This window comes from Schistocerca americana, chromosome 6, assembly GCF_021461395.2.
Source record: "Schistocerca americana isolate TAMUIC-IGC-003095 chromosome 6, iqSchAmer2.1, whole genome shotgun sequence".
Classification (NCBI taxonomy): Eukaryota; Metazoa; Arthropoda; class Insecta; order Orthoptera; family Acrididae; genus Schistocerca; species Schistocerca americana.
Window position 1 is genome coordinate 342,328,382 of NC_060124.1, and position 19,019 is coordinate 342,347,400.

Consider the following 19,019-nt stretch of genomic DNA (forward strand, 5'->3'; position numbering starts at 1 on the left):
TTTCTCTGAAGATGTATTTAACATGGCCAGTCTTTCCCTGGTTCATTTGCACACATGTGCTTGGTCATTACATATATGGATCTTTGGTAATGGTTGGTTGGTTGGTTGGTTTGTGGGATTAAAGGGACCAGGCTGCTATGGTCATCGGTCCCTTTTTCCAAATACTAACAACACCCACAGAGAATAAAAGCGATTAACAGAATAGAGCACAGACGACACAGAACAAGAGAAACTTAGACAAAGACCAGACAAGACGAACGAAAAGCACACAGAGTGTGATGGTGGTTGGCCGACCATAGAAACAAAAAAGGAAAAGCCAACCACCGAGAAACACATTAAAACTCAGACTAAAATCGTAGGCCAAAGGCCAGAATCAACACAAAAGGACATAACAAACACTCAGATTAAACGATAAAAACCCCCTGCCCGAATAAAACGTAAAACTAAGCCAGCCATAGCAGGGTCATCAGTTAAAAGGGTAGGGAGCGTATCAGGCAGCGCAAATGTCTGCCTGACCACAGCTAAAAGGGGGCAGGCCAACAAAATGTGGGCCACTGTCAAAGCCGCCCCGCAGCGACATAGAGGAGGGTCCTCCCGGCGCAGTAAATAACTGTGTGTCAGCCGGGAGTGGCCAATGTGGAGCCGGCAAAGGACTACTGAGTGACCTGGGTGGAGGATGCCGTTTTTATCAAAACTGACACAGAGTGCATTTTGGACAAGCCCTCCACCTCCCCAAACTTGTCCTCCAAATGCTCTACAAAGAACTGAGGCTTCACGGATACAAAGGATTCCCCATCAGCTCTGGTACAGACGAGATACCTGGGCGAATACATGTCACTGTCATTCATTGCCTTTTGTTCCTCCCATGGTGTGGCCAGGGATGGGCACGATTTGGGGTCATAAACGTTACCTTTAAAATGAGTCCTCGAACGCTTAGAGACTGCTGGTGGCTGGCCACCAGCAAGAGATGATGTACCACGCTTCATTGCCTGTCATCCACCCTGATGCCACCTACTCCGACCAAGGGCCCTCCCCATGGGCGCCACCCAGCCACAGCAAGGGCCACCTGGCAGGATGGCCATTGCTGGGAGTCCTGATGCCCCAGGGAGATGGGCATCTACTCCTTGGCATACATGGGGAGTAAACGGCGCAGGCATCAGTAGAGCGATCCCTGTGTTGTCAGGGGGCTACAACCAACAGGGTACATGGCGGCCCCACCACAACGGACTGGCTACCGTGCTGGATCTTAGGTGCAAAAATGTATAAGGTCGTCGTCACAGCTAAAAGCAACACTGCACAGTGCAGCGTGGTAATCGCACCCAGGGACGTATCCTCGCCCAAGAGATGGAAAACGAGCGGGACAGCATTGCAACGACGAGAAAACCGGCTAAAGGTCTCAATACACGACAGATACAGTGCACCATGTAAGGCGCCCTTCCCCAATTGGCTCGCTCTTCGGAACAATTTAGAAAGATGGAGGTCAAACCCGATAGGGGACCATGACATAAGGCCGAAACATTTGAGATTCCTTTTAGTCGCCTCTTACGACAGGCAGGAATACCGCGGGCCTATTCTAACCCCAGAACCCGCAGGGGGGATCTTTGGTAATGATTCCACCTACATTACACTGTTCGCAGTACGGAGTTGTTCTTAGTTTTACGTTGTGTAGCCTCTCACCAGTTGGAATCACGTCATTCAATTCGTCATAGAGTGTCACGCTGTACTGATGTCTGAAGCCTGGACTGGATTGTTAACATCCTTCCATACGTTTTCTCAATTCTTTTCTTGATATTTCATCTCGATGGAGTTTTTCATGTGGTTCTTTTGTTAGTACGTTGTATATGTGGCGGCTATGTGGGCATCGTTGCTCGATCGTGCGGAGTGTTTTCCGGTGGCGCCATTGGTGGTCGCTCGCTGAAAGAGGGAAACGAAGTGGAACGGCAGTGTGGGTCGAAGTGATCTGGCGTGACGATGATGCGATCCCTTCGGAGATGATTACCTTGCCGGAAGTTAGAGGTTCAAATTGCTATAAGCACTAAGGGACTTAACACCTGAGGTCATCAGTCCCCTAGACTTAGAACTACTTAAACCTAACCAACCTAACGACATCACACACATCCACGCCCGAAGCAGGATTCGAACCTGCGACCGTAGCAGCATCGCGGCCCCGGACTAAAGCGCCTAGAACCGTTCGGCCACAACGGTCGGCTGGAAGTTAGATGTGTCTCTCGTTATTGTGGGCTAGTGTGTTCACATAGAGGCGTTTTGCGGACACATACAGCTGCTTCTGGGAAGGGTCATTAGCCTAGTTTGCAACCACTATTAGTCGAGGCATGGTACTTTGTCCTATATTCTGATTGCAGAGGCGATTTGGAAATGATTTGCCCCTGTGGAATCAAAGGACCGCGTTGAGTAATTTCGCACGTGTTTCTTAGTTTCTAATTTTTGTTTTATTTGGGTTTAAAGCTTTGGTACTCAAGATAGGGCTGTGCTTGAAACACAGTTGATAACTGTTTTTGCTATTTTAAAAAATTGTGTCAACCATTAGAATATTTTTCTTGAAGTACTAAGAACCTGTATGAGCTGTCTGCTTAGTAACTGCATTGAAATTTTTTTTAAAAATTGTGGCACCTGTTAGAATATTTTTCTTAAACGGAGGTATACTAGGAAGTCATTTGGGGCTGCTTGAATAATAACTGTTTACTGCAATTTAAAATTGTGGCCGCTCTTAGAATATTTGTCTGCTTGTACTCATCTGCAGTGAAGGGTCATATAAGCTGTCGGCTTAATAACTGTTTTCCTGTTTTAAAATATTGTGACAGCTGTTAGAATATTACCTTGTTACAATAATTTTCTTAAACTTCTGAATACTAAGAAGTCAAGCGAGCTCTCCGCTTAACAACTGTTTTGCTATTTTTTTAAATATTGTTGGCAGCTCTTGCAATATTTTTCTAATTTAACTCATATACAGTGAAGGGTCATGTGAGTTGTCTGCTGAATTACCGTTTATTAATTTTAAAATTGTGGCAGTTTTTGGAACCATTCAATAATTCAACAAAGGAAACTATATTTAAACGGTAGTGAATGCTGGAGCAACTGTGTGCGGCCCGAGTCCTTCCGTTAGGGATGACCTCATCCTAAGTTCCCACCTGAAATCCACCTTCCACTTACTGATGATAGTTTTTTACAGGTCAGTTTCCGTGTAACCCAGGTCAGCAGATATAACCCACTGCGGTACAGTATGTGTGCCCAAAATCCAGCTCAGGATTAACACAGGCCGTATTAATTGGAGGTGACATATCAGTGGGGGTAAAGTATCTGCACAAAATCTGTTTCAGGATGAATGTATTTCACATTAATTGGATGAGACACGACCGCGGGGATAAATTAATAAACCTTTCGTGATTCCTCTCTGGCCACTCCGTAGTTTTTTAGAGGTGCAAACCATAAAGATCGCACTCACTCACCGGCGATTACGTTAATTAGTGGTTAATGTTTTGTACTGAACTGCACTCTGAACTCTTCTAATATTTAATGGCAATATTTTCGAGTTCTTTTAAGAACTGCTTAAGGAGACTGATATCCTGATGCTAAGCTTCGAGTCCTACAAGCAAGAAGAAACTCGAAAAAGGGCACCTATAAAAGTCCACTAGATACAGAAAAATATAACTTTTGTTCATCAATTTTCCCAATACAGCGATCAGCGATGGAAGAGGGAACGTGGCAATGTTAACACATTTTACTGCAGTTATTCTTATCTCTTTACCATCGGTGTTTGATTAACTTACTGCCAATGTTTGTGTCATTTACTACCAGTTTATGTGGCCGCTCTACTGTCAGCGTGCGTAGGGGTTTCTAGAACCTAACTATAAGTTATGTTCTAGAAGCCCTACGCACGCTGACAGTAAAGAATAACACTTAACAGTAGCCGCACTGTAATGCCTTCATCAGCATTAATAAGCTAATCCAGAAGGTGCTTGCTTAAAATTACATAATCGTTTGTAGTGATTCGGAACTGGGTTTCTATAACTGTGGATTTCTCTGCCTACATGATATATGGCAAAGTGTGCTGTGTAATATGTTATATATTAATGTTAATAATTTTTATAGTAATAATTACCATATACATATCTTAAAATGGATGCAAATATATGTCTATGTGTGTTTGTGTGTGTGTGTCCCACACCTCCTCCAAAACCAACGAATCGATTTCAATAAAATTTGGTGCACATACTGCTTCTTACACAGGAAGGAGTACTGTGGTAGTATGAATCACCTAGCTCCCATAAGGGTGGGGTTGACACCTAGGCTGCCCTGCGTGAGAGATGTGTCGTGTGGATAGTACTGTAATGCTGTCAAGAGGATACACAAAGAGATGGGCACGGTTAATCAGAGGAAGAAGGAAGGAGGAGGTGGACAGTGTGAGGGGAGAGGAAGAGGTGCACATACAAAGATGGAAGGATGAGACGGACGTAGAAAGAATGGCGAAGAGTTCACAGTAAAACAGAGAGGAGGGAAGAAGAGAGAGACAGACTGGAGAAGGGGATGGACAGGGAGGTGGGGAGGATGTGATAAAGGGGGGATGAAGACACAGTCAGAGAGAGAGGGGAGAGGGGGAGGAGTCGGAGAAGGGGGAGGGACAGCAGGCAGATGGAATATGGAAAGGGGTGATGGGCACGTGCCGACCGTTGTGGCCGTGCGGTTCTAGGCGCTGCAGTCTGGAACCGCGTGACCGCTACGGTCGCAGGTTCGAATCCTGCCTTGGGCATGGATGTGTGTGATGTCCCTAGGTTAGTTAGGTTTAAGTAGTTCTAAGTTCTAGGGGACTGATGACCTCAGCAGTTAAGTCCCATAGTGCTCAGAGCCATTTGAACCACTTGATGGGCACGTGGAGTGGGATCAGGGGGGAGGAAGGGATGGGCAGAGAAAGAGGGAGGATGAAATAGTCAGAGAGAGAGGGGAATGGGACATGAACAGAAAGAGGTGGAAGGAGTAGGAGTTGCAGGAAGTATGAGGAAGACGTATGCATTTGCAGACGAAAGCTAGTTTTGCGTTTTCTGTGTTGCCTGAGCGACGTAGAGTTTGGGCGAGAGCTGACAGCCGTTCTTTGCACGGCATGGGAATTTCACATCAATAGATTAAATCTTCACCCAGTCTATGGCCACATAGACCCAGAAAAAGTCTGATTCTGTGGCAGATGACTTACAGCTATTATTACTGATAATGAAAGAACAATTAATTCTAAGATATTGCAATGTTGGTGTTAATATTGTTGTTGGTTATATTCTGGTCACGATGAAGTCAACATGTATGTTTTATATTACTGCAAGTTTTTGAATACATGGCATTTTTTCTTTTTTTCTTTTTTGCTCTGATAAATATTTTTGTGAGTATATTTGATAAGTTGTCTCTCTTTGAACTGTGATTCAAATAAGCAAAGATATCAAAATCAAATTTGACAACCAAGCATTGAGAAAAGTGATCCAAACAACGATATTTTTGTTTCAAAGCAGATCAATGAAATATGTTTTAGCCGGGAAATAAATGTTTTTATGAAACAGGGTAATCTGCTATTGGAAAGTGAATGAAAATTCAGCATAGGAGTCACACAGCCAATCGGTTGCAAACAACTGTTTGGGACACTAACTTAGGTTTCGACACCTCTAAGGATGTCTTCATCGGAAACAATGATACTAGACAGTTATTTGCAACCTTTTGGCTGTGTAATTCCTATGCTGAAACTTATATACGGTTGCTGAGAGACAGCCATGTTTAAAATTGTGAATGAAAATTGTTTGACTTTACTCAACTGAAAATAGCTACGGATTGGGTTAAAGTGGAAACCATATAAATTTATCTTCGAGCGACAGCGCAAAATCTAACTAGACGGTGCATTTAGGTGAGCCACGGAGGTAAAAAACACCATGTGCTATATTAAACACAATCACTGGTTGTCTAAGCAATGTAGCAACCAAAAACTATACAACAACAACTTTAATACTACGTTTTAGAACAAGAATTCATCATTTTTTCTCACCCCTATTCTATCTGAAGAAAGATGAGCCTGCAAATTAACAAATATAGATGTGTGGTGGTGACACGATAAAAATAAGTCCAATAAATTATGAATCGTTACGAAGTATCGATGTCACGTGTAAAATAAGCCACTACACTTTATGAGAATCGTTTACTCGAAGTTGGGATTTAGTAATTTCTTCAATTAATTTTCCTAATTGAAACACAGTACCTCTAGTCCATTATGAGTAGGGATGCGCATATCGAACCGTTCCAACTAGGATGCTCTCCGTAGTATTTTGGTCTAACCGTAGATGGCAGGAGACTCACTAGAAGTGCAATCGCTGCACAGTACAGCCCAATTTCCCAGCAGCTGTGTTACGTGTGCGGACAACATTGAGTGTGAGCATCAAAGACAGCGCTGGACGACTTGGTTTCTGTGGAGAGGGGGTATAAACGCTGCCGATATTCACAGGCGAATGGTGACAGTGTGCTGAAGCTGTGCACCGCCACGAAAAGTGATCTTGTAGCATGACGGTGCTCGTCCTCATACGAGTCCTAAAACGACGGCTGTCATCGCTGGTACTCCTGATACTCCCACACGGTCCGTATTCTCCAGACTTGCCCCCGTCTGGTTACCACCTGTTCGGGGCTATGAAGAAACCTGTGCGTGGGCATCATTTCGTAGACTTCCAGGAACTGTAAGCAGCTTTGTGACAGACTCTAACAAAGTGGTTCGAGGAGGTCCTACAGAATCAGAGGCTAAATCAGGAGGTGTGGCAGTACCTAGAACTCCATTTCAGCTGTGACAGTCGTGCATTCCCGATTCGTATGTGAAACTGCGTTGACGTACTGCAAGAGATTTTTTAATGAAGGTCCACACTTTCAACGTACCACCACCAACCGTCTGTGAATATCAGCGGTGTTCAGGCCCTCGTTCCACAGAAACCTCGTCGTCCAATGCAGCCCTTGGTGATTACATTTGATGTTGTCCGCTCACATAATAACGGCAGGTGGTAAATTGATCTGTACCGTGCTGGTATTACATTTCTGGGGATTATCCTGCCACTTACGGTTAGAATAAAATACTAATTACTTCCACCTGTAATTATGAGTCAAATGGCGAATCATGAAAGATGGGAGAAAATAAGGTGTCAACAAATATGGAACGCCCCTCGTACAATCAGCTGTAAGGTAACAAAATTAATGGCAGAAGAACACAAAAAAATCTGTTTTAGTAGGATCAGTGTAATGACTGTTTAAATCTAAGTAAACGGCATTTATTTTTTAATTTTACACAATTCGTTTGAAGCAAGTAGTAGCAGGTATGAGGCGAGTATATTTGGGATGGCGTACACTGAGTGACAAAAGACAAAGCTTACCTCCTTATATCGTGTCGGATCTCCTTTTACACGGCGTAGTGCAGCAACTCCTCTTAGCACGAACTCAACAAATAGTTTGAAGTCCCCTGCAGAAATACTGAGCCACTGTCCTTAACTGCGAAAATGTTGCTGGTGCAGGATTTTGTGCACGAACCGACCTCCCGATTATGTCCCATAAATGTTCGATGTGATTTACGTTGTGTGATCGGGGTGGCAAAATCATTCATTCGAACTGACCAAAATTTTCTTCAAACCAGTTGGGAACAATTGTGGTCCGGTGAAGTGGCGCACTGTCATACATAAATATTCCGTAGTAGTTTGGGAAAATGAAGTCTACGAATGGCTGCAAATTATCTCCAAGTAGCCGATCATGGCGAATACCAGTCAATGATCCGTTCAGTTGGACCAGAAGACCAAGCCCACACCATGTAAATGCAGCCCACACACCGTTACGGAGCCACCATCAGCTTGCACGGTGCCTTGTTGACGGTCTGCGCCACACTGTCACTCTACCATCAACTTTTACCAATTGAAATTGGGACTCACGGTTTTCCAGTTGTCTACGGTCCAATCGACATGATCACGGCCCAGGAAAGGCACTGCAGGCGATGAGGTGCTGTTAGCAAAGGCACTGGCGTTGATTGTCTCCTGCTACAGTCCATTAACGCCAGATTTCGCCACACTATCCTAACGGATGTGTTCGTCTAAGTCCGACATCAATTTCTGCGGTTATTTCATATAGAGTTGCTTGTCTGTTAGCACTGACAAGTCTTCACAAACGGCACTGCACTCGGACGTTAAGTGAAGACCTTCGACCACCGCTTTGTCCGTGGTGAGAGGCGATGCCTGAAATTTCCGAAATGGCATGTCCCATACCTCTAGCTCCAACTACTGTTCCCCGTTCAAAGTCTATGAATTCCTGTTGTGCAGCCTTAATCACGTCGGAAACATTTTTGCATGAAGCACCTGAGTACAAATGACAGCTCCGCCAATGCACTGCCCTTTTATACCTTCTGTAAGCGATACTTACCGCCATTTCTATATGTGCATAATTCTATTCCATGACTTTTATCACTTCAGTGTATCTCGCACTTTTTCGTGCTGAGAGAAGTACGGTCTTTGCCAGTGTCAGCAGAGGTTTTCGGCACTAAGTGCGAGACAGGGAGTAAGGCTCAGTTCTAGAGCGCATCGCAGTATAGTTCAGCTTAGAAACTTTTTCGAGTGTTGCAGTTGGACTTAGAGCACTACGAACGTTTGCCGTACTCTGAAATGTTCGCAGTGGTAGATCTTCATGCTAAAAATAGACTATAATTTTCCAGAACGAATTTTCATTCTACGCCACAGTGTACGCTGATTAAAACTTCGTAGCTTAGGCCCCAAGTTCCAAGCCTGCTCCGGCACACAGTTTTAATCAGCCAGTAAGTTTCAGACTCTGTGCTGGGTTTTTTGTTCTGAAGGGTGACTTGGCGTCATTTAGAATTGCAGCCAGGGAACAAAAACTTAACTTTAGTCTCTTGTGTCACTTAAATTTTTCGCGAGTCAAGATTAAGAGATAGTGAACTTCACTGAATGATTACTGGTGGGTGTGTGCTTCTACGAAACGATACATTAAGCTCTGTTCTGTGATTATGCCACAAACATAATGCAGTTATACGAAATCCATGCTCTCTGGATGTCTTAGACTCAACCTGGGTAATCGTAACTTGACACAGTCGAACTACTTCTTCAAGACCAGCAACAGGATTATTTGATCTTACAAGCTGTACACTATTACGTGTAGAACAGAACCCATGAATTATGTACCGTCATGCTCAAAAGTATCCGAACGACATGAATTGCGTTCCGCCTGATTCGTATGCGACCAACGTAATGTAACTGTCTTGCAGGTCTTCTGATCTCTCTTCGGTACAGTCGTTTGACTATACAACATTGTTACTACACCAGGCCAGTAGAGAACTTTGTTCTGCATAGCAAACAGTCCAGATGCAAATTAATAGCGCGATTATGAAAGTAGCAGGAGACACAGTACTAGAGATGACACAACCTTCAACAATTGTAAACGCAAATTTATTACAATAAATTTCAAAAAGCAAGTTTCATCTTTATGTGACGAAAATTTTGTACTGAATCAAGAGCTGGGCAGAAACTATTACTCTCCCTGTTGACTATCCACATAAGATCTTATATATAGTTTCAGTCACAAATAACAAAGAGAACACACGTTTAAAAATGAAAAGACGTGGCGTAAAGTGTTGTGTTGGACGGGATTCGAAGCCAATACCTAATCGATTGTTATCTAAGCACAAAGAAATCTTAGATATTGATAATTTTCGCAATTACCGAGCGAACTTTAACTGAAATAGGAGACGAGAAAGTTTTGCCTTGCTGGGATTTGAATCCAACACCTATTGCCGTTGTTTCCTAGCCACAAACAAACTTTCAATATCGGTGTGCTCCACCACACGCCCGATGTGTGTATGTGTTTGGACCCAAATAACGTGACGAATAGTTCTATGCTGACTGGGAATGAAACCTGACCATATCGTGGCTGTTGATAATACACGCAGAGACGTTAACTATTGAATTCTTTTTCAGAAGTGGCCAGGAGGGCATGTCTGAAACTCTAAAGACATGCTGAAAAGTTGTGTATCTGCTGGGAATCGAAGCCGGTACTGATCGTTATCGTTGATAACACACGAAGACACTTCAAAAATCATAATTATCTTTCACTTGTAGTTTGGTGTGCACATACTGCAGCTTGAAATAACATCAAGAAAATTTTTGGACGGCACCATGATTGTAACTCAGATACAAGAATTTCGTGGAGACCTAGAGGAGTTCTGAATCTTGATGAAGCAACTGAACGCAGGAAGTGGATCTCCCTGAAGGGTCAGATGTCCCCTAAGTCCGAATTCCAATCTAGCATCAATAATGTTGACATCTCAAATTCAAATACAACAAGAAATAAGTACTCTGTGACTTCACATAACGATTGGCTGCTTACAAAATAAAATTTTTGGTGTAAGGAAGTTTTCTCGGGATAGCGATTACACTTATCGCGACTCTCTCAAGGCCCATCCTGGAACAGCTCTCCTCCATCTGAGAGCGAAGGGGTTTCGTGTTTAATGTGGGTTTCGAACAATAGGGTAAACTTATGTTGTTCAATTAGCGACACCAGAAGTGAAGAGGATCTCTTGATGCTTGTTAGAAATGCTTGTCGGAAGCGTGATTCGAACACAGATATGAAACATGCCTTGTTAGAATTATTCCACAAGACTACGCAACTACTCAGATGGCTTGCACATGATTTTGTCATAACGACCATTACTCCGACCTCCCCCCCCCCCCCCCCCCTTCCCAATGGTGGTGGATTACAACAGCTGGTAGAAAACATTTATCTCCTTGTTTGTCCGTATTATCATTCACATGCTGCCTTGGCTACCCAAAGCGTACATTCTATCTGATTTTCAAATCAGTGAAAAAATTACATAACAGCCGTCTGCACTAACTGGTAAAACAGTAGGACGCGGAAATTTCTGGATGAACTATTGTTCTCCAGTGAGCTGCTGTGGTGCCGTATTTATGGGGGGATGGAGACGCTAAAAAAAAAAGGAAAGACCAAAAGGGTTTGAAGAATGACGTTTTTACCGTTTACCAATATACTAAACACCATTATTGACAAATGTGATGAACTGCGACCATTTAAAGTGAGACGCTTACATTAAACATCCCGCCGATGACGAGGTCAGCAGAGACGAAGCAAAAGCTGGGAATGGAAAGGATGGGCAAGTAAATCAACTGCGCCCTTTATAAACAAATATCCCAGCGTTTGCCTTAATCGAGTTAATGAAATAACTGGGAACTTAAGCCACGATGGCCAGACGGGCATTTGACACAAAATGTGTTAACTTCACAAACAGAAATTAGTAACTGATCCTACCAAAGAGTATCTGAAGCTGAGGTCATTGTGGAACCACAGGAAGCATTTTTTTATGCATCTGGTGGCACAAAGAAGGTGTTACAAACTTCATCTCAGGGCTATATTGCCAACAACTGACACGCCTTCTTGTAGTCATCTAATAAAAGCTGCCAAGGAAACTGCATCAAATTTTCCTACTGGACGGGAACACCCGTTTGTACTCTGCTGATCCCACTAAGGCCGGCCGAAGTGGCCGTGCGGTTAAAGGCGCTGCAGTCTGGAACCGCAAGACCGCTACGGTCGCAGGTTCGAATCCTGCCTCGGGCATGGATGTTTGTGATGTCCTTAGGTTAGTTAGGTTTAACTAGTTCTAAGTTCTAGGGGACTAATGACCTCAGCAGTTGAGTCCCATAGTGCTCAGAGCCATTTGAACCATTTGATCCCACTAAGGAACCTGTCCAGTAACTTGGCCGGAAAGCAGCCCCTACTGAACTTGTTCTTGCGGCTTTCCATTGTGGGAGGAAATGCACTTTAAACTTGAACTGACAACATCTTTGTCTCTGAATCAGTAGCTTTCTATAGGCGTGGAATCCAAGAACTGCCTGAACATTATCGGTCTGCTTTAGTTATTTGAGAGACTATACTGTTGATTAATTTCCCTGTTTATATCTGAATCAGTAGCTTTCTAAAGACGTGGAGTGTAGAAACTTCCCGAGCATTATCAGTCTGTTTCACTTAATGTGATGATCAATTTCACATCCGCGAGTAGATACTTAGAAGTTCCGTCCCACATTTAACTGCGTGAACTTCTTCCTGTTACTTTGGTTACAACTAGGTGAAAACTTCCTTTCCTTTGACTCTTATATAGACTGAATAACAGTCTTGCTTACCGATTACATACTCGAGACATTATTGCCAGCGCCTTGTGGTCCTTATTCCACATTCTCATCACAACCGTTTCTCCTTCCATATCATCAGAAGCTGGAATCGAACTTATACTCTACTGATTCGTGTATATCATTTTCTTCACGGCTTTCTGATTACTGTTTTTCAGTCGTTGCGCAAGATGTCTTCGCACAGTTATCTTTTCTGATTTGAAACTGTTATTCGCAGTTCTTGAAATTACTTGGTTTGTTATTATGCATTATAAGTGGTATGAATGACAATATTCTCAAGAAAAATTAGTTTTAAGTGTTTAATATTAAAATGAACGAATTTACTCATAATGTTAACAGCGTCTTGTGACGCTAAAAAAGCGAATCGCCTCAGTGAATGAGCTATTCAGTTTTTAGCCTGTGTAAGACAGCTACTGAAGCGGAGCGCCGTCCAAATAATTCCGCCCCCTCTTTGTCTGTGATGCTTGAGTCGCAGTAGGCGCATCTGGCTGTTATTCGTAACTACGCTTTAGACCCAAATCATGGTTACAGAAACACAAACAAGACTCTTTGGGCTACACTTCAGGTATTTCTTCTGCCTGTCAACGTGGTGGCAGCCCGAGCCGCCGCACCTTCAAAGCACGAGCGTCCATTGAGCTAGCCAGCACAAGAAATAATTTTTTTATTTTTTTTTAATTTTTTCACATAATTCCAGAACCCAGATGTTTCATAACTTTCTATCGAATCGCCTTCAGCTACAAATACTGTTTCTCTAAGACTGATATGGAGCTAGGCACCGTCCAAAGAACCTACGTCCGTTACGTTAAGTTTATCAGAAGAAGGGCAGCTTGCATTTGCAGGAAGGGAAAATTCTAATTCACTCAGCGTGGGACTCGAACCCATGACCCTGTAAAATAAATCAAGGTTCCTTGTCAGCCACTTCCTACCTCCTCTTCAGCCCGTCCTGACGCTCGTTAATATTCTGCCTTCTCGGCCTGGCTTTATTGCCTTTAATTTTCTTCTCTGGAACCGTAAAGTAATAGGTTAAATTCTTCAATCTTGAAACTGAAAAAAATTATAAAGAAACCTTTTCTTAACAAAGATCCCAACATCGTTAAGATGCGCTATATCAAACACGTTTTAGAAAAGTTACTTTTTATTTCACCAGCTGCGACATAGTCAAAAGAATTGATGTTGTGATCAAAGACTGGAATAAAAAACATTTAATTTTTATTTTTCGTTGTTTTTATTCTTACATCTTGTGGCTTCCGTCGCAATTAGAGTTTTTCTGAGGTACCACGACTTGTCAATAACATAAATTTTTGTGCCACATTTATTAAAATGATGCTCACTTCGTAGGAACTCTCTTAACTGAAGTGCTCTAACCAAATATTATTTATTATTTGCGCTAAAATGTGAAGTAAAAAATCTTGAGCCAAAGCTATGTATTTTGGGCTCTTTTTTAGAATTGTGGTGCTCTTCCACTATATACTGTATATACTCATCTACACTCGGACTTTTCATCGTAGTTGCAAAATGTGCGAACTGGCCGATAATCCACGCGTAACTATTGTTCTTGGCTTCAGGAAAGCAATTCCAGTCTGACTAAAGTACTTCTGTAAGTGTTATAGTAGTTGCTGTTGCTCCATTAATCGTTATGAGTTTTTTCTAGACCAGTTGCATATTTGGAATTAGTTTCTACAGATTAGGATGTGTGTCAAAGTGTCTACAATATGGCGATGGTCGCAGTACCGGCTCTGCTTCAGTTTAATTTTGTGCAGTTTTCACCTTTGGGGTCCTTCTCATTTAATAAGTCATACCATGTCGACACTACTTCGGAGTGGAGGCTGGGGTTGTTAAAAATTTTCCAGGATTTTTCCAACCGGCCGCCAGATATTTCTCTTTCACAGGGTTTGGTTTGTAGTGACTCGAGACGTGGCAATAGTGGTTAAGTTGCTGAGGGTTATCTTGAATATAGCTCACTTCCTTGCAGTAAGTGAGGACGTAGTCGAGCTGAGCGTTGATGCGACGAACATCGACTGGAGCCCTCTTGCTCATTGGGGATAATCTGGTGAATAACGTTTTTGTAATTGTCGTATGGGGTGAATGCAGTATTTTGCGGATACGGTTCATATACGTGTATTTCAATGCGTTGCTTCTGGACGTCTCTGACACCGAAACTACATTAATACGGGTTAGCACTATGTTTGGTATGGTGACTTTGAAGATATGTCCGCTCCAAATGAACCAATTCGCTGAAGCTAGAATCCTGTGTGCCGTATCCTTGCGAACTGGTAACACTGCTGCCATGTGATATATTTTACTTAAGGCATAGCTGTTAATCAACAGAGCTCTCTCTCTCTCTCTCTCTCTCTCTCTCTCTCTCTCTCTCTTCCTCTCCATCGCGTTTAACGTTCTAGTTTTATGTGCTTGGAGGGCAGCCCAGAATATATTAAGTTTATGGTCCCAGTTCGCAACTCTCATCTCCCGTGGATAGGACATAAAAATCAGATCGAAGTGGTTCGTTTACTCTGTCCGTTGCAACCATGTTATTTGCATGTTCTCAATTTTGGATCCGACAGGTAAAATCTTCGATTTGTGTTCACTGAGCTTGGCGCCAGAAGAAGTAACATAAGCATGTATAATTTCTTCAACGGTTTCAGTTTCAGATTTCATATTAACTGTTACACTGATATCATCAGCTTAAGCGTCACACACGGTTTCTGTACCAAACCTCTGTAAACCTTGTAACCTGTGATGCAGGCTTAATAGTAATGGTTCTACGGCGACTGCGTACAGTGTCATAGAGAGACTTTACCGCACACATAGTTTAATCGGGACTGATGAACTTAGTTGGCCATTAATTTTGATTCGAAACAAAGTTCCGAGTACACATTTGCGCATGAGCGGAATAAAATGATCACTGAACCCTGTCCGCTGCATTACGGTTAGTAGAAAATGATGACTAATGCGGTAAAATGCTTTATCAAAGTCTAAAAACATGGGACCAACGTTACATTTACATTGACACGATAAATTTATAACATATTCACATAATGCATTTGGCATAGATCTCCGTGGGGCAACACTCATTTGATATGAGCTAATTACCTTCGGAAGTTTCGGTCTCATTCTACTATTTATAAGCCGGTTGAAGATTTTGTAGGCGGAGCTGAGCAGAGTTATTGATCAAAAATCCTTCAGCGTAATGCTCGTGTTTTTTCGGGGAGATCAGTCCTTTCGTAAACTGAGGTGGCATCTGCACGTCCCCCAATTGTACATTTTGGTGGCATTCCAAAACAAGCATAAAATTCTGTGGGCAGGCCATCTAAACCAGCTGGTTTCTTTGTTGGTGAAGCTTTCATCGGTAATGTTAGCTACAGGGTAACCGTTGTCATTCGGACTGAAAGTAGAATAAAAGGGCTCACTTCGCGACGTTCCTTGCTTTATGCGCGTTTTATTCTGCAGCTGTTGCTATTAATAGCATGGGGTGGTAATGTAGTTCGCGAAGGCATAAGAAGTGATACCCTAAGGTGTGTTTTCGCCAATAAGGTTTCATGCGACCACGCCCCTCGATGCATTTCCTTATCTGCGGTTTTACAAACTATAAACACCACATGATGCGTGTTAGGTAAGTGGATTGCGACCGGAGACATACGTCCCTTCCCATTAATGTTTTTCGTTTAGGGTGCTGCACGGCTATACGAAATTCGCAGTGATCCGAGAAGTTGATTGGCCAAATTTCGAAGTCAATTATATTATGGATAAAGCCTTCCGTTACGTACACTTGCTCTAGTCTGGTTGCCGAAATAATGGATAAGTACGGATACATTCGCGTGTACGGACGGAGGTGGCACCAAGTACCTATTAAATCTAGTCCATTAGTTAATAACAAAAGCTCCTCGCAAAATTTGAAATTCGGGACTTGGTCTTGACTCAATACGCAGTTAAAATCATCACCCAAAATTATGTTCAAACGAGCATCCGTTATTAATGGGACAGTTTCACTTCGGAACAGTTAGCTCATCGCACGTCTCCTGTTGGAACCAGACGGAGCATATACATTTACAAGAAGCAGATCATATATTTTTTGCAGTCATCCCTCGTCCAGACTCAAAAATAGCTTGTGCTGTACATGGTAGGTCTTTTTTGCCTATGTTCAAGATTGCCTCATATCCGTACACGTCAGCTATTTTCGTCATAGCTGCCTCTTGTATCATCACTATGTCAATGTTGGCGGCGTATAAATAGTTCTTTAGAAATTATAACTTCATATCGGAAACAATCCTGTTGATAATAAGCATGGCAAATTTTATACGCCTACGTCATCAAGTAGTACTACTAATCACAAAAAATGGTTCAAATGGCTCTGAGCACTATGGGACTTAACATCTGAGGTCATCAGTCCCCTACACTTAAAACTACTTAAACCTAACTAACCTAAGGACATCACACACATCCATGCCCGAGGCAGGATTCGAACCTGCGACCGTAGCGGTCACGCAGTTCCAGACTGAAGCGCCTAGACCCGCACGGCCACACCGGCCGGCTGAGACTAGACACCTCACTCTTTACTTCGCCATGGAAAAAACTAGAAGAAGTAAAATACTGCTAAGGCAAGAAATTTAAAATAGAGATTGATGAAATAAATTAAACATTTCGAGATCAGACCTAATTCATGCTTCTGTAAATACATAAACTACAAGTAAAGAAAGCGAGCCAGACGTGTGACCGAGCGGTTCTAGGTGCTTCAGTCCAGAATCGCGTGACCGCTACGGTCGCAGGTTCGAATCCTGCCCCGGCATGGATGTGTGTGATGTCCTCAGGTTAGTTAGGTTTAAGTAGTTCTAAGTTCTAGGGGACTGATGACCACAGATATTAAGTCCCATAGTGCTCAGAGCCATTTGAACCATTTTTTGTCTAGTCTTCTGGTGTATTTGTCTTCCTGGTTTTGGCCTATTTGTATGGCCCACAGTTTTTTTAGTGAAGCAAGAGCTGATGAACAGTAGTACCAGCAGACAATCAGATATGCACAAGAACTATTTTGAAAGTGTTATTGAGCTTTTCCAATAGTCTCCAAGATGAAATGAAATTTAATTAGCGTTATGCACTGAGTAAAATTCTGCCGCAAGTACCGTAGCTTTTAACATAGCAGTTTCTTCTCACAGTTACATTCGATAATTTTCATACGAATCTCCTGATATCTTAGAGACCAGAAAATAAACTACGACTAAAATGCGACGCCCACGAGAAGATGCATAGCAATTTCCTAGGTGAACTTCTTCCGTAACTTTTCGTTTCTTTGTTTCTTATAGACTCAATAACAGTCTTGCTTAAGAGGTCCTCGCGCAGTTTACTATTATGATTCGAAACTTCTGGAATTCCTTTGTTTGTTATTGGGGCCAGTGAAGGAGTTCTTGAGAAAATTAGTTTTATGTGTACAAAATTAAAATGAATGTGATTCACTCGTAATGTAAACAGCGTTTGGTGATACGAAAAAGGCGAATCGCCTCAGTGAATGAGCTGTTTAGACTGCTTAGAGCAGCTGCTGAAGAGGACGGCACCCAAACAATTCCCCCTGCTCTTTATTTCTGATGATCGAGTTGCAGTCGACGCGTCTCGATATTATTCGCAACTAGTTACAGAAAGTCGAACAAAATTAATTGGGCTATACTTTAGATATTTCTTCTACCTGTTAATGTGGTGGCAGCTGACGCTGCCGTGCCTTCGAAATGTGAGCGTCCCTAGTGCTAGCTAGCTCAAGAAACACATCGGCAGAGGTAACATGGCTCAGAATTATCCTGTTGAATTCACTAGAGTACTTTTTTTGTGACTTTGAATAAATCATATGAATGAGTCTCACTTTAGGTTTAATTTTGGGTTGTCAAATTTGTGATTTATACCGGGAAGGTCGTTCAATGCAGAATCTACAAGTAATTTTACATTTTATGTTGTTAATTATCTGTGTTATGAATCAGTAGTGTAAAGGGAGGTTACTGTAGGCAGTAATAGGTTTGTAGCTAAGTGGTAATTCGGCAGGTTTGTGAAGGGAAAGATACCTTAGGTCCTAGTTCCAAGCTCTCCGCAGAGTTAAACAACTCGTCAGATTTTTGCCTCCTCTCTTATCGAGTTACAGTCTCCCGGTTGTAAAATCAGCAGAGGAAATCTTAATTTCTCCACATTAAGTCTCTTCACAGTCATGATTCAGTAACATCTTCATCCTTTTGAAATTTTATGCTTTTATGCCTATACCGACATATTTTTTTATGTTTCTGTAAATGTACTATTTGATTAATGTATCTGTGGCATTACATAATTTGTTAACTTGGGTTTGTTTTAGGGTCTACTCCCACTGCGAAACTTACGCATTTTCGTGGTAGTCCCGAAATGCTTCTTGGTCAGGACACAGGACTTCACACAGATAAAGACGATATAGAGACCAAAATTCCGTAATATCTTGTTAGTAAGCGAAGTCTTGGGCGGGCTCGTATTACGAACACCATTTGTTTTCCTGAGTTAGACTTCAGTCGTAAGGGCATTACAATATGTTTAAATCATTTGTTTTTATAAAAGTACATATTTTACAGCGTTTCTCGTTTGATTACTGAAAATATGATCAACAATATATGCCTTCACATTAACTATAACAAAACGATAATGCTCAATTAGTCTTAGTACTTGATGCCTCTAGAAAGCTACTGGTTTAGAGATAAAAATGTTGTCAGTTCAAATTTAAAGCGCATTACAATCTTGATGTTTGTTCGATATGGTGCGAGCAAGGTAAATTTTTGGTGCCGCAAGAATAAGTACGGCTTGGACTGCTTTCCA